This window comes from Eriocheir sinensis, chromosome 16 (genome assembly GCF_024679095.1).
Source record: "Eriocheir sinensis breed Jianghai 21 chromosome 16, ASM2467909v1, whole genome shotgun sequence".
In the NCBI taxonomy this organism is placed as follows: Eukaryota; Metazoa; Arthropoda; class Malacostraca; order Decapoda; family Varunidae; genus Eriocheir; species Eriocheir sinensis.
Window position 1 is genome coordinate 2657824 of NC_066524.1, and position 12447 is coordinate 2670270.

Genomic DNA, 12447 nt, shown 5'->3' on the forward strand with positions numbered 1-12447 from the left:
CTTCTTTCTCCCTCACTCCTCTCTTTTCCTCTACGTGTTTTCCGTTCCTTCCTCACTTCCAGATTAACTCATTCCTCATCCTCATCCTCTTCTTCGTGCTCCTCGTCCTCGTCCCCGTCCTCCTCCTCCTCCTCCTCCTCCTCCTCTTCCTCCGAAGCCTTACCATCATCGTCCCTTTACAAAAATCAAAGAATGGGAACCGTGGGGTAATAATCGATTGCTCCATCTTTTTCTTTAATATAGTCTTCGTTTTTTTTAATATATCGTCCCTCAGGCTTCTTTGTTATTGTCCATTGTCCCTTCTAGTCTCCCTCCTGCTCTCTCTCTCTCTCTCTCTCTCTCTCTCTCTCTCTCTCTCTCTCTCTCTCTCTCTCTCTCTCTCTCTCTCTCTCTCTCTCTCTCATTCTTTTCTTCTATTTCCCTCCAAGCGGCCTTCCTTGATTCTTCTTCTTTTCCTCTCCTCTGGGTTCCGATTTTCATTTCTAATTTCTCTCTCCTCTTGTGCTGCGTCCTCTTCACCCTTCCCAGTCCCTTTGCATTGTTCTCTCCTCCCCCTAATTTGGTAATGGACGCTTTGTGAGTTTTTCGTTTATTTATTCTCCCTCTCACTCTTCCATCATTCTCTCTCTCTCTCTCTCTCTCTCTCTCTCTCTCTCTCTCTCTCTCTCTCTCTCTCTCTCTCTCTCTCTCTCTCTCTCTCTCTCTCTCTCTCTCTCTCTCTCTCTCTCTCTCTCTCTCTCTCTCTCTCTCTCTCTCTCTCTCTCTCTCTCTCTCTCTCTCTCTCTCTCTCTCTCTCTCTCTCTCTCTCTCTCTCTCTCTCTCTCTCTCTCTCTCTCTCTCTCTGCTCTTCTTCTTCCCCTATCTCGCCTTTACCTTCCATTTTTTCATTATTCCCTTCTGTAATTTTTCGCAACATATTCATTTCCTTCATTCTTTTCCTCTTTTTCCTCTTCCAAATCTCTCTTTTTTTCCTTCTCTCTCCTTTCTTTCAAATCACCTTTCCCGGCTCCTCTTTCTTTCTCTCCCTCGCTTTCTTCTTCATCTTCCTATTTCTTTCGCCATTGGACTTACCCCCCACCCCCCCCACCCCCCTTTGCCTTTTCTTCTCCTATTGTCCCCTCTACAATAACATATGCCGGTGGAGGTGTGGTGGTAATGGTGGTGGTGGCATAGAGGTTGATGACGGAGTTTGTGGTGGTGATGGTAGTGGTGATGATGTTGATGAGGGTGTTGATATTAGTGAGAGTAGTGTTTTTTTTCTACAGCAAAGGAGACAGTTCAAGGGCATATAAAAAAAGAAAACAATAATGAAAAATAGCCCGCTACTTTCTGCTCCTAAAAAGAGTACAGAGGAGTGGCCGAAAGAGAGGTCAGTTTCGGAAGGAGAGGTGTCCTGATACCCTCCTCTTGAAAGAGTTTAAGTCGTAGGCAGGAGGAAATACAGATGAAGGAAGATTGTTACAGAGTTTACCAGCGTGAGGGATGAAAGAGTGAAGATGCTGGTTAACTCTTGCATAAGGGGTTTGGACAGTATAGGGATGAGCTTGAGTAGAAAGTCGTGTGTGGCGAGGCCGCGGGAGGGGGGAGGCATGCAGTTAGCAAGTTCAGAAGAGCACTCAGCGTGAAAATATCGATAGAAGATAGAGAGGCAACATGGCGGCGGAATTTAAGAGGTAGAAGACTATCAGTAAGAGGAGGAGAGCTGATGAGGCGAAGAGCCTTGGACTCCACTCTATCCAGAAGAACAGTGTGAGTGTAGCCCCCCCACATGTGAGATGCACACTCCATACGAGGGCGGACAAGGTTTAGGTGTTGGTGGTGTTGGTTACCGTTGTCATGGTGGTAGTGGTGGAGGTGGTTGTGGTATAGTGTTTGTTTTTGTCGCGTTGGTGGTGGTGCTTGTGTTGTGGTTACTGAATGATGGAGGGACTCTTTTAATTATCTTACATACTTTTTGTGAACAGAAAACGTTTAGAAATGGAGTAAATCATCCATACACACACACACACACACACACACACATACACACACACACACACACACACACACACACACACACACACACACACACACACACACACACACACACACACACACACACACACACACACACACACACACACACACACACACACACACACACACACACACACACACACACACACACACACACACACACACATACATAATGCCGAATAGTTGTCTGTAATGGCCGACTCGTTACTTGTAAAATATTGAGGAACTGACGAAATGATGGACGGTTCTCCTTCCTCCTCCTCCCTCCTCTTTCGCCTCCTCCTCCTCCTCTTCCTCCTCCTCCTCCTCCACTCAACACGTCTTCCACTTTCCTTCTATACTCACTCTCTTCAATATTTTCTCTCAATACCATTTCCTCTGACACACGTTTTAAATATATACCACAGTGTTCTTTCTCTTCTGCTACCAACAACCACCACCACCACCCATCCTAAGATCACCATCACAACCATCAACACCAAACAACCACCACCACCACCACACTACACCTGCAACATCACCACCACGATCATAACCCCTAAAGTACCACTAGCAACACTGTCTATTTACCCCAACAGTAAGGCCATAATTATCATCACTCATCTGTCTCTATATTCATTCTTATCCTTCTCATAAACTCACGTAGCTCAACCTGAGAGCACACCGCATGAACAACCTTAAGAAAAACAACCTTACCTTTCGCTTCTTTAATGAACACTTCACCCTCGCTACAACCCTACGATAGCCACTCACTCACACTCATTCTACTCCTTACTCTTTCATTGCGTCTCTACGGTTTAACATACTAAGTCTGTATTCACCAGCTAACCCCAAAGTACATACAGTCCTCTCAACGTAACCCCATAACCTGTTCCTCTTTAACCTGTCCTAACACCCAGTTCTCCAGCTCCAGATCCTCTTCTATTATTCTGTCACATTTAATATTTTTTATTTTTTATTTTTATATCGTCCTCTCCCTCCATATACTCGTAGGTCCACCTCCCTACCCCGTATACACTATTACATTCTCTTCTGGCACACTTTTCCTTTCGGCTTGTGGCTCTGAATGTTTTATTACTCGTGTGTGTGTGTGTGTGTGTGTGTGTGTGTGTGTGTGTGTGTGTGTGTGTGTGTGTGTGTGTGTGTGTGCCCCCGCGTTGTATAGCGTGCGGCATTCCATTTACTTGTGTGGCTTATATATTTACATATGGGGACTGGGTAAGAAAAATTGCTAGGTTACGTACTACATGTATCTTTGAATGTGTGTATTTGTGGAGCGTGACAGACAGACAGACAGAGAGACAGACAGACAGACAGACAGACACAGACAGACAGACAGACAGACAGTCAGACAGACAAACAGATAGACAGACGAACATCGATAGGGAGGCAGACAAACGAACACCGGTAGATAGACAGGCAAACAGAGAAGAGAGAGACTTCTGAGGGAATATCAGGAGTCAGCTGTGACCATTGAGCTAGTGAGGAGGGTCGGAGCACTGGGGAGGACAACGAATGAGAAGTGAGCTCAAGACACCAGCAGGAAGCCTAGCAAGTCAGCAGCGAGCAAAGTGAGTCAGCAGTGAAAAAAATGTTTTCAGCAACAGTGATAAAAGCGCAGTAACTGTACGAGCGAGCTGCATGACTTTAAATGTTTTCTTTATACAGTCGTTTAAATGTGCAAAACGATCATCTCTTTTTCCATTTTACGATGCACAGTTTTAAACTTTTTTCCAAGTGTAGGCAGGCGGGGAAGTTGGCTTTTTATGACGTTAAAAGTATCGAGGCGCCTTTTGGGGGGCGGCGTACACAGTTTTTAGGGGTCGCTGGCCTGCTGCTGCCTTTGTTTGGCGGCCGCGGAGCACCTCTTTGAACTCTTTTCCTCGTTGTCCACTTTTGCTACACAGCTTTTACATTCTTTTTTTTTTTTCAATGATCTCTTTGAGCTGTCGCCAGAAGGAGCATTATCGCGGCTGCTTTGTATCGATGAATTATCAAACAAAAGTTCTTCGTTATATAATTATTTTATAGCAAGGGAGGCAGCTCAAGGGTAAAAAGCAAAGACAGGAACAAAACGGCCCGCTAAACGCTGCTCCAACAAAAGAAAGAAGAACGAGAGGCCGGAAGAGAGGCCTTTTTCGGGTGGAGAGGTGTGTTGATACTCTCCTCTTGAAAGTTTAAGCGTGCGTTGTGTATGATGTCAAGTTGATTGATAAGACTTCGAACGTACTTCTCGCAGCGTACTATTACCTCACGTGACCTTTAAATGTCTCGTGGTAAAGGTAAATCTCTATATTTTTCCGAGACACTTTGGTCGGCATTCTTATACCCTTCCTTCTCTTGCATCAATTATTTCTAATGGCCGAAAAAGAGCTTCCACGTATTCCCATGAGTGTTTCGTTACGTTCATGGTTCAGAAACTTTGCCAAACTACCATCAGGGTCATACAAGTACCCATGGAAATGCCCTTAAATCCTCCGAAAGCCTAGTTAAATGCACGTGCTTGGCTGTCGAAAGGTTTAAGAAAATGACCTTTGACAGCCGGATGAGCACAGTTTGCCTTCCCTATTTTTATGCTCGGCCCGCCATTTTATCGACCAGCCTGCAATGGAGGATGAACAGGAGGCGCGCGAGCCGGATGTAAAAATTGAAAGGGAAAAAAAATATATCGTCCCGATTTTTTGAAGGGTGAACACAAATATGAATCGTTTTTCTAGGCGAGGGATTGCTGTCCTTCCTGTTGTTGCTTTTATTGTCATTGTTCTGTGTGTCGTACGCGTTGTTCCGGTAGGGGCATCACAGGCTTCGTTTTCGCCGGATGCAGGGTTGTCCACCTCTCCCCTTTACGATTCCTACCCCCATCCCCCCAACCCCCCATCTAACCTGTCAGCGTCCGAGGGTAAATTCTTTGTGGCGGGAGGGAGGGAGAAGGGGGAAGAGAGAAAGGGAGGCGAGAATTGAGCTTTATCTTTCTTTCCCCCATCCCTCATTCCTCTCCTTCCCATTTCCAAACGCTCCTTTCTCCCTATCATTCCCCCTCCATTTCCTTACACTTCCAACTCTTCCCCACCGATTCCCAAGCTCCCCCTTCTCCCAGCCACTTATAACTTCCAACCCCCCCCTACCCAAGCTCTCCCTTCTCCGTACCACTTCGAAGTCTTATTTTTCTACCTCGCCCTTCACTCCCCGACCCTTTGATCATGTCCCTCTCTCTCCTTCCCACCCTCTCCTTCTCCCTCCGTCTCGTGTCGTGACCTCGGGGTTCCTCATCATCAGCCGTCAGTCAGCCTGTCGCCGTGCTGTCCCGGATGCTGACGCCGCCGGTGCTGATAACTGATGTCGCCACGGACTCCTGACGTCATGAGTGATACCTGGCACGCAGCTTCGGTCCACGGCCTAATAGAAGAGAAGGGGGAGAGGGAGGGAAGGGAAGAGGAAGGAGGGGAGGAGAAAGGAAAGGAAGAGAGAAGACAGAAGGAGAAAGGAGGGCAAGAGAAAGGAGGGGAAGAGAAAGGAGGCGAAGAGAAAAGAGGGGAAGAGAAAGGAGGGGAAGAGAAAGGAGGCGAAGAAGAAGGAGAGGAAGAGAAAGGAGAGGAAGAGAAAGGAAAGGAAGAGTAAGGAGAGAGAGAGAGAGAGAGAGAGAGAGAGAGAGAGGCGGTTATATTCTCTCTCTCTCTCTCTCACTGGCCTTCCCTCGCTTACTTCCCCTTTTGATGGATGTTCACCATTGCTGTTCTCTCCCTCTCGCTGTCCCTCGGTTTCTCTCTCCCTTTCTCCCTTTCCGCCCTCTCTGGCTTTGTCTCTAACTTATTTTTTTCCATCCCGGTCTTCATCTTTCTCCGCTGCCTTCTATATTCTCGTTTTCCTTCACTTTATTGCAGTCTCTCCTCCGTTAGCGCGTCATCTTTCTGTCCCGGAGCACTCGAGTGAACTGGACCCGCATGAAATATTTTTGCGCTTGTGTAATGATGAGGATGATAATAATGATAAGAAAGAGAATTATGATGAGGATAAGGAAATAACTGGGTTTTCATTCTGGTTCTCTTTGCTTTATACGTATTGCTTTCTGAATTGTGATATAGTTTTGGGATTCTGGTTATATTATTATCATAATTATCATTGTCAAATTTGGCCATTACTAGTCAAATGAAGGACATGGATTTTCTTTGCGTTCTCCATCTCTCTCTTTTGATGCTTGTGTACTCCATCCTGATCTGGCAAATGTTCTAATCTCATATCTCTATTTGGTCGTCTGTCTTCTCCGACTTTTACAATTTCTAAGTTGTTCATTGGTATCAGTTTTAACCTGCCTGAGTTCCCTTCTTATTCATAATCGTTATTCGCATATCTTCAGCTGTAGTTTGTTGTTTAATCCTTAATGCTCGCTTCTTGTCTCTTTATGGTAAGCCCAGCAGTTTTTCTCTACATTCTTCCTCGTCCATTTCAATCACTAAGTCTCTTCTGAGGTGGCCATTCCTATTACATATATGATTTAGTTTTTTGCATTTGGGTTTGCACTAGTTGAATGCCCTTTATTGTGTATTCCTTTGGTCGAGTTTCGCTCCCGATCATTACTGTTTTATCGTCCAGGAAGCTGACTTTTAAACGTCATTTTCGTTTTACTCATTCTTTTTCTACAGACTGTATCATCTATGATATTCACCGTCTATCTTCCTGTCTATATTAATTCACTTTTTAATACTTTTTCTAAGCATACCGTAAATGATTTTGAAGCTTTTTCTTCACCCTTGCTTACCAACTTTTTTAAATATTTTCTATTTTATTTATTTTGTAGAATTTAATGATTTCTTCTCTCTCTCTCTCTCTCTCTCTCTCTCTCTCTCTCTCTCTCTATATATACAAATATATATATATATAAATATATATATATATATATATATATATATATATATATATGTATATATTTAATTTCCATCGAAAGCTTTTTCATAATCCTCTAGAAGTTTAGAGCAATGCATAGTGGGTTTTATTGTTTTCGGCTAATTTTTTGACAACTTGTAGCCTCTTCCATTTAAGCTAATCCATTTCTGGATCACGGGATCCAGTGATCTGAGCTGTTCCATTTAGCGCGCTAACTCGATACCTGGAACCGGATCACCATGAGTCACCATGCGCGGTGATCCGCCGCTGTCCTGCCCGGGAGGTGGCAGTGGCGGTGCGGCATCTCTGTGTGGCGTGGCGGCCGTCGCTGATAGTTTGGCAGTTTTTACATGTGGTTAGGTTATATTAATCTACAATTGAACAAAGATTATACACATAACAATATAGCATTAAAAAATGATAAAAATACCTTTGGATATATTTTTTATTCACTGCTTGTGTTCTAGAGGGTACTTAACTAGAATTTCTTGGGCTAGTTACAATCTCTACAATAAAGCCTTGATGATAAACAAAGGCCGGATTGATGCGTTCCATTTACTCTACGTCCATAATCATGCGTTCAATTCTTCTTTTTATACTCGGTTAAAAAAGCTGCGTATTTCCCGTAGACTTTTCCTGGTTGGACATAACGGAGCCAGTGAAAACCGCAAGAAGAACACAAAAATATGACACCCGGCCACTCTCCGATATCACGGGAGACTTCCTCGTTCCACTCAAGGTCACGCGGAGAGGATCTGACGACTTCACCCGCCCTCCCCTAGATACGCTGCCCAGACCCACACGTCCCTCGGGAGGCTGTGTGTGTGGCTCAGAGGGGGCGCTGCCTTCACGTGTGTGCCAAGCCGCGTCTTCTCAATATAGGAGGACGATGAGGAAAGGGATTATGAGGAGGAGCAGAAAGAGGAAGAGGAGGAGGATGGAAAACATAACCATGAGGGAAAGAAACGCGGAAAGATGAAAGATGAGATGAAAGCCAAGATGAGAGACGCCAGAAGAATAGGGGAAGAGGGAGGCAGTGAATGTGGGGATGGAAGACATATTAGGAAGACTTGCAAGTATTGTCCACAGATCATAGAGACTAATAAACAAGTGCTTGTGAGGCTCGGCGCAGTGGAAAGACTTGGACAATGGTTGAGAGAGAGAGAGAGAGAGAGAGAGAGAGAGAGAGAGAGAGAGAGAATGTGAGGTTTTGAAGAAGGGAGAGAGAGAATGAAGAGAAATGGAAAGGAAATGGCTAAATAGAGGAGTGTGAGGGAGAGGGGGAATGAGGAAGGTTAGGTAGAAGAATATAAGTTAGATGGGAGGGAAGAGTAAAAAGAAGAGTAGAGAAAAAAGTCTGGTAAGCTCGGTTGGGGGGCGGTGGAATTAGAAAGGGTAGGAAGGAGAGCTGTATAAGTTAGGTAGGAAGGAGAGGGAACATGAAAAGGTGGAAATGAGAGGGTTGAGTTGTGTGGGAGGGAGGAAGAATGAGGAGGGATGAGAAGTAGAGGGTTAAGCTAGGTTGGAGGGCAGTGGAATTATAAAGGGTAGGAAGGAGAGCTGTATAGGTTAGGTAGGAAGGAGATGGAATATGAAGAGGAGGGTTAAGTTGTGTGGAAGGGAGGAAGAATGAGAAGGGCTGAGAAGTAGAGGTTTAAGCTAGATTGGAGGGCGGTGGAATTAGAAAGGGTGAGAAGGAGAGCTGTTGATTAGGAATGAGGTGGAATATGAAAGGTAGGGAAGGATATCGGTGGGAGGAAGATGGAAGAAGAAGAGATGGGAAGAAGAGGGTTAAGTTACGTTGGAAGGAGGTGGAATAAGAAAGGGTGGGAGGGAGAGCTGTCAATCAGGTACACGGGGGAGGGTGTTCAGGGTTTTGGCGTGCGTCTTGGGCCACGAGAAGGTTTAGGGAGGTGGGGAAGCGTGGCCGAGCAGAGGACAACACAGATTACTCGGCATTGGATTCTCATGGCTGAGTCTTCATTGTGTGTGTGTGTTTATTTTTGTGGAGGTGATGGCGCAATTGTTTTCTTGGTCACGTTAAGGTTGCGCTGCTGTTAGCTGTGTTTAGTTGTTGTTGTTGTTGTTATTGTTGTTGTTGTTTGTTTGGGGGATCGTGTTTTTGTCCACTGTTCTCTGGTTTTGTTCTCCTGTGTGTTGTGTTATTGATAGAAGTGATAGTCAAGGTTATGTTGTAGCGGTAGTGGTTGTAGTGGTAGTAGTAGTAGTAGTAGTACTAGTTAGGATTACGTCTGTTCATGGACTGTTATATGGTTGATAAGAAGTGGACATAACAAGACAGTAAGATAGGTAGAGGGGTGAGATAGATAGGTAGATAAGAAATGTATGAAACTATATGCAAATCACACCATAGCCAACCATCACAATATGCTAATACTTCCATCATTCTCTCGTGGTATAGTACGTATAAAACCAAAAACAACAAAAACAACATCCCAACCTTACGTCTTTTTATTACATTCAACGAGTCCTTAAAAAAACATTCCACTCATGTGTTCCAAAAACCACAGCAATGTACAGAGTGAAGAGACGCTCGGCCGGCTGAAGGAGAGGCCGGAGAGCGCGGTCGTTGCGGCGAAGGGACGGTCGTGGCAGTGGTCGTGGTGGTCCTGGTGGTCGTGGTCCCGCTGAGTGTGTGGCCACAGTAGAGGTTGAATCATGAAAGGACGGCGGTGGCGTGGGAGGAGAGGAGGGAGAGGGACGGTGAGAGGCGCTGAGTGGTCAAGGTAGCGGTTGTAGTGATGGTAGTAGTGGTGGTGGTGGTGGTGGAAATAGTAGTGGTTGTGGTGGTGATAGTTGTGAAATGGGGAGAAGGGGGATATAGAGGGGGTGAGACAGGCTGCGTGGTGAAGGTAATGGTTGTAGTAGTAGTAATAGTCGTAGTAGTAGTAGAAATAGTAGTCGTAGTAGTGGTAGCAGTAGTAGTAGTAGTAGTGGTAGACTGCGACTGGGAAGGGAGAAGAGAAAGAGAGGTAGGGATAGACAAGTGGAAGAGGCTTGTGGAAGAGGTCAAGGTACTGGTAGGAGTAGATGGTGGTGATGGTGGGGGGTGGGGTGGTAGTAACGGTAGCAGCTGTATAGTTCTGGTGGTGGTGGTGGCGGCAGTGGTGGTCGAGCGGTTAGGAGTTTCAATATTGGTTCAGGCGGCGAGTGTGGGGCCCAGGTGAGATAGTCCCGTTTCGCGGCGTGATTAAGCTTTATCAATTAATTAAATACAAACACATGTCTCAGGATTATGTAAATGGAATATTTGGTCGTCGTCAATCTAACAAGAAGCCCGGTACATACGCCAGCCCGGTCATCCTCACGCACGTGCAAACACACACACGCACACACAGACGCAAGAGGAGGAGGAGGAGGAGGAGGAAGAGGACGCGAGAGAGAAAGGGAAGGTAAAGGAAAGGAAAGGAAAGGAAAAGAAGGGAACGCTTGGTGACGAGGATGGATGAGGCAGCTTGTGGTGGCGGCCTCGAAGGGGTTGTATTGAATGGGCGTGTCGAGATCCTAAGGGGAGGGCCGAGAGAGAGAGAGAGAGAGAGAGAGAGAGAGAGAGAGAGAGAGAGAGAGAGAGAGAGAGAGAGAGAGAGAGAGAGAGAGAGAGAGAGAGAGAGAGAGAGAGAGAGAGAGAGAGAGAGAGAGAGAGAGAGAGAGAGAGAGAGAGAGAGAGAGAACTGAAAGGACTTGGAAGCGTAACTGAGTGTTAGAGAGGCTTGAAGTGGGGATGAGACGAGCTGGGAAATGCCTCTGATAAGCTGATGAACGCAGGGACCTGCAGGGTACGGCTGAGAGGCAGGGCTTTGGTGCACTGACGAGAGAGAGAGAGAGAGAGAGAGAGAGAGAGAGAGAGAGAGAGAGAGAGAGAGAGAGAGAGAGAGAGAGAGAGAGAGAGAGAGAGAGAGAAAATGTATTAATCTATCATTCAGTATAAAAATGGAGAGATACTGACGAGAGAGAGAGAGAGAGAGAGAGAGAGAGAGAGAGAGAGAGAGAGAGAGAGAGAGAGAGAGAGAGAGAGAGAGAGAGAGAGAGAGAGAGAGAGAGAGAGAGAGAGAGAGAGAGAGAGAGAGAGAGAGAGAGAGAGAGAGAGAGAGAGAGAGAGAGAGAGAGAACTGCATAAATCTATCATTCAGTATAAAAATCTAGCCTTGATGAGATCCTTCAGACATGTACGATTTTAAACATTTAGTAACGACCTGATTTTTATATCCGACAAGCAAAAAAAAAAATTCTAGCGAGAGAGAGAGAGAGAGAGAGAGAGAGAGAGAGAGAGAGAGATATATATATCAGAGAGAGAGAGAGAGAGAGAGAGAGAGAGAGAGAGAGAGAGAGAGAGAGAGAGAGAGAGGAGCGAAGGGACCAGGACGAGACTGCTGAAAACGTGACAAGCCTGTGAATACCTCAGATGCTATTGCTGTGTGTTGAGGGATGAGGACGAAGGGTGGAGGAGGGGAGGGAGCGAGGAAGGAAAGAAGACAAGACAGGGAACGTTAAGGTAAAGCCAGTGAGAGTAAGAGAGGCAGGGAAAATAGAGATAAAGAAGAGAAAATATAGAGAAAGTAAGTATGTGAGAATGTAGGTTAAAAAAATGAGAAAGAGATGAAAAGAGAGGAAGAGAGGACCGGAAAAGGAATGTTAACGAAAACCTAATGATGGAGGAAGAAGCGACAATATAGACAAAGAGGACAGTAAAATAAACAGCAAGAGAATGTAGAAATGAGGGTGGAGAGGAGGAAGGAGAGAAGACCAGAAAGGGGACAGTTACGTAAAGCTAATGTGGGTAAAAGGAAAATGTTAACAAAATACTAATGAGGGAAGAAGAGAAAATGCTTATAAGAGATACGGGGAGGGAAAAAAAATAACATGATAGAGTAGAAATGAGGAAGCCAGAAAGGAAGGAGTGAAGAAGGGAGGAAAGGAATATATAGGCGGGAGAAAATATAACAAAGGGTAGGGAAGAAGGGATGAAAAGATGGCAAGAAAAGGCAAGAAAGAGAACGGCAACGAAGAGCAAATAAAGGAGGAAGTGAAGAATTGGCAAACAGAAAAGAAAAACAAAAGAAACAGGTAAGAGGAAAGGGAAGTAACAAAGAAGAACGTGATGAAAAATGGGACGAAATGCCAAATAAAAACAAGATGAAACAAAGGAGGAAGAGGAGAAAACGGACACTACAACAAGAGAAGAATAAACCGGAAAAAGAGTGGACCAGAAAGAGAGGGAGGAAGAGAGAGAGAGAGAGAGGAAGGAAGGTAGGCAGAAAAGTGAGACAGGTGGACAGGAATACAAGCAAGGTGTGGACAGGTGTGAGACGTGAACAAACTTAGCGCTGGGACAGTTTGGAAGACTTCTGACGTGCTAGATAATGTTGACGGTGGCTGTGGTGGTGGCAGTGGCGGCGTTGGTGGTGGCGGAGGTGGTGGTGGTGGTGCTGGTAGTGTTGAAAGTTGAAGTTGAGCTGAGAATGACGTTAGGATGGACTTGGCGACGGCTGGATAATAATTGAAAGAGGTCACAGGGAGTTATTGTGGCTC